Source organism: Cebus imitator, unplaced genomic scaffold (assembly GCF_001604975.1).
Source record: "Cebus imitator isolate Cc_AM_T3 unplaced genomic scaffold, Cebus_imitator-1.0 Scaffold267, whole genome shotgun sequence".
NCBI lineage: Eukaryota > Metazoa > Chordata > Mammalia > Primates > Cebidae > Cebus > Cebus imitator.
Window position 1 is genome coordinate 963,475 of NW_016107582.1, and position 4,494 is coordinate 967,968.

Consider the following 4,494-nt stretch of genomic DNA (forward strand, 5'->3'; position numbering starts at 1 on the left):
TTTTTTTCTGATTCTGTGTTCAGAAGAGGCTGACAGCATAAAACATAAATGCTAGATTGACGGAGAACAACTTGCCTGGCACAAAAGTGCTGCAGGCCCAGTAGCCAGCATCACAGCTTGGCCACGGGACTTTGAGCATACGCAAACTAGAACTCTTCCCTTCCCACCTTAGGAACAGAAAATCCCCTTCCTTTCTAATCTGAAAAACGAAAACTGAACTAGCAAACACAAAAACAACCCCTTGGCAGTTCCCACCTCCTATTTACATACGGAATATTGTGCCTTATTGTAAACCAGTTTGAAAAAATGTTCTGTAACTAAAGTGGGTTTTTGGCTGTTATGTATACAAGCTTGGTATATTACTAGAAATGATAACCACCTTGTGTTGCACCTTAAAAATATCAAAACCACGTGATTTCAGTAGCAAAATAGGTGGCCTGGCTACAGAATTATAGCATACAATTAGGACACTATGCCCCTGCAAAAATGTGTAAATCAAATTCAGAGACAAAAACATGTTTTAGAATCATACAGTTTGCACACAAAAAGTAGGTAATAACTGTCTCTAAAAATGTTTTCTCCTTAGTCTGTGATGAGCTAAGATTCAGAATAGCGTCAACAGCATGCTCCTGTATGAAGCTGTTTTTTAAAGCACATTTGTTTATGACAGGCCTGCGTTCTCGGTGAATATGGCATTTAGTATTTCTTTCTAAAACAAACTTAAGCATCATGAGCCAAAGTTGCATTTTGACTCCCAACTACAGTAGCATTATGGACAGCTCGAAATGTCAAGGGTTTCTGTTATATATTAGTAAAGTGTAGATTATCGGGGCCTACATAATTTAAAGAAATGTAAATTAATATTAAAAGCTTGTAAAAATATGTATATCTTTACTATTTCTCAATAAATACCTTTGCAAATGTTTTCATTTCCTTCACCCTCCCATGTTGTAGAGTTTTTGTATGTTTACATAGCTTGGTTCTGAATCATGTGAAATTTGTATTTAGGTTTTCGGTCTTCATAACTTTTCTTTTTTGTACCTAAGTTGCATAGTTTTCAGTTAAGGCAAAATGAGATGTAACACAGTAAAACGTCACTAATTATGACCGAAAGTGGGCTACTTTACTGAAAAAATGTCAGTTGCATAATTTTTTACACACAAGTAGCTATATCAAGTAAGTATAATGCATAATGTAGCTACAATTCACTAATGATAAAGTAATTAGAATATTTAGACCTATTAGAATATTTAAAGCAAGTATCCTTTAGGTGAATGTGGGACATAGTTTTTAAGTATCTTCCAAGAGGATAAAAAGGTAGTTTTCTGTAACAGACTTAATAGTTCCTTTATTGTCTGGTGTATAGAATTTATTTAATTGCAAATCTGTTGTTCCCATGTAAACCAAATGCAAACTTCAGATCAACCTCTGCTCATTCACAAGTTTTAAAAATGTCAGCCTCCACATTAATGAGATTTAAGTGGAGTTATGTGGCAACATTCTAGTAAGCCTTACACCATCCAAAAATCACTTCTGGTTTACAGAAAAACAATGAAAATGTTTAAAATTAATTTAATATGTAAAGTTCCTTTCTTTTCTCTTATATCCAGTTGACACTGAAATTAAATTTGTGAGAAAGACTAAGTAATACGTATCATATCCCAGCTCTCCACTGAACCCCAAACAAATGTATCTTGTTTGCTTATTTATAGACCTGCTTGGAAGAAAGGACCTCTCAAATCAACATGTCCAAATCTGAGCTTGTGCTTTTGCACCGGCCCCTTCTCGCCTTTCCCATGACTACCACCCCAGCTGGAACCCGCATCCTTTCTCACCTAGATAAGTACGTCAGCCTCTAGCTTAGTCTCCCTTTCTTGGCCCTCACACCCTTTCACTATATCTTATCACACTAACCAGAACCATACTGTGCATCAGAGGATGTCCTTCCTCTTCTTGGAAACCATCCATAGGATGTCTCTCCAGCTTGGAAACCTTTCCGGCTCGCTTGGCACAAAGACCAGTGACCTTTGCAATGGCCTGTAAGACCCACAGGCACTATCCCTGGTGAGCTCTTCCCTCCTCTGGCTCACAACTCACTGCCAAACTGGCACCTCTGTGTTTGGCACATACCTGCACCCACCCACCTGCTGCAGGGCCTTCGCACTCATTGAAAAGGTTTTCACCCAGATCTCTGCATCACCTATGCCCTGGGTTTCTTCAGTTCTTAAAGAACACCTTGTTGCCATAAAGGTCCTCCTTTCTGAAATTGTGCCTGCCTCCCCAACACTTCTAGCATTTTCCTTCTTTGCTAATAAAAAATACTTAGTTCTTAGATTAATCCAACATGATACACATTTATTTTCTGTGTTGTTGACTCATCCTTTGCAATGTGTAGACCATAGAAAAACACTCACATGAGCATGATCTAGAATTAAAGAGATTTAAAGTGGTAGAGGGCCATGTGTGATGGCTCATGTCTGTAATCCCAGCACTTTGGGAGGCCAGTGGGAGGATCACTTTAGTTGAAGAGTTCAAGACCAGCCTGAACAACATAGAGAGACCCTGTCTCTCTCTCTCTCTTTTTTTAAATAACCAGATGTAATAGTGTTTGCCTGTAGTCCCAGCTACTTATGGTGCCAAGACAGGAGGATCACTGGAGCCTGGGAGGTGGAGGCTGCAGTGAGCTGTGATCACACCACTGCACTCTAAGCCTGGGTGACAGAGCAAGACCTTGTTTCTAAAAATAAATAAATAAAAATTAAAATAAATGATCAAGGTAGATTTGAAAAGGAAAAGGAGGGAAGAAAACATACACAGGAACTGTGTGGGTTTTTACACCTTAGCTGAAGTGTTGGCTGTCCTAATAATTTATGAAAATAAAGAGCAAGGATGGCAATAAGCAGAGATGTAATTGAAAAAAGGATGGCGATAGGCAAAGATTGTAATTGAAAAGACGATCATACATGACCTGAGAATGATCGTCTGGATAAAAACGTTTACAATGAATCAGTGATTGCCTCCTTTATGCTCCCTTTTTCCCTTTCATAAAAGAAAAAGTATGCAACATTAGTAGGTTTAATTGACTTAAAGTACTTAAAGCTACACACACAAAAAAACATGTAAAAATCAGATCTCTCTGCAAACTGTGTGGTTCATGATTCTGAGTCCCTAAAACTAAACTGTTTTTGAAGGGTAGGATATTATTTAGTTAGCAAAAGATAACCATTTATTTTTTTAATCCAGGGTCTTGCTTGTTGTCCAGGCTGGAGTGCAGTGGTGCCATCATTGCTCACTGTAACCTTGAACTACTGGATTTAAGTGATCCTCCTGCCTCAGCCTCTCAAAGTGTTGGGATTACAGATGTGAACCACTGCACCCAGAAAATAACCATTATTTAACGTCTCTGCATGGTTGTATATATTCTTTAAAAGTTATTGGATGTAATTCTGGCAAAGCATATATGGGTTCCAATGCACAGGTCACTACTCAAATCAATCTACATTTGACTGGGCCGGAGTCAATTCTTGGGATATACTGTAGTCAACAAAGATGCTCTCTCAGAGCCTCGAGGGGAAAATGTTCATTGTGCCCAAGTTCTGACTTTCAACAGAAATAGTACCCATTATTCCTTAGCTTTTCCTTCATCCACAGAACCTTCCACGTCTATGTTAGCACACAGTTTGAAAAATCTCCAAATGTAATATGCTAAGGAATCTCTGACAATGCATATAACTCTGTACAAGCCAGATGATTATTTTCCCTCCCAACTAAATGGCGTTTGATTGTAGCTTGCTGGGATAGCTTCTGTATGACTGAAAGGCAAAGCATTGTCCTTAGTAGTCATGAAATCTTAGATTCTTATGCCTCATGTCTGCTATGACGTTGCCATTTTAGTTTTCAGATGAGCCTTCAGTGAAAATATGCAGATTTAAAGTGTATTGGGAAAGGCAGAGGGGCCACCAAGTAAATCAGCCTCCACAGAACACAGCAGAGTAGTGCCAACCCTAAACTCATCACAGTCCTGACCCTTAAGGTTCCTATGCTTTTCAGTGGGGTGATTCTTAAGATAATGAATGAAGGGTGTTAGAAGGGGATAAGCACAGGGGCATGGTGAGTCACTTGCAGAGAAACCTAACCTGCCCTTAAAGGGAAGGTTCTTGAAAAAAAATGAGTCCAAAGCTGAAGCCCCAAGGACAAAACTGAGAAGGCCAAAGCATTTGCAGGATTGGATTGGAAGCATCTGAGCAAAGTGGAAAATATGTAAGAGAATGCAGGTCAGAGGGAGAAAGGTAGAATGGTGTAGTCAGGGAACTGCAAGTAATTATTGTTTCTGGAGCATGGAGTGAATAAAAGGAATAGTAAGAAATGAGACTGAAAAATAAACAAGGGCCCCATCGTGAGGATTTTTAATACAGCCTCAACCAATTTCAGTTTTACCCCGGGGTTGATAGGTTCTGAATGAAAAGTTTGTCAGCAGAGGATTTATATGCCCCA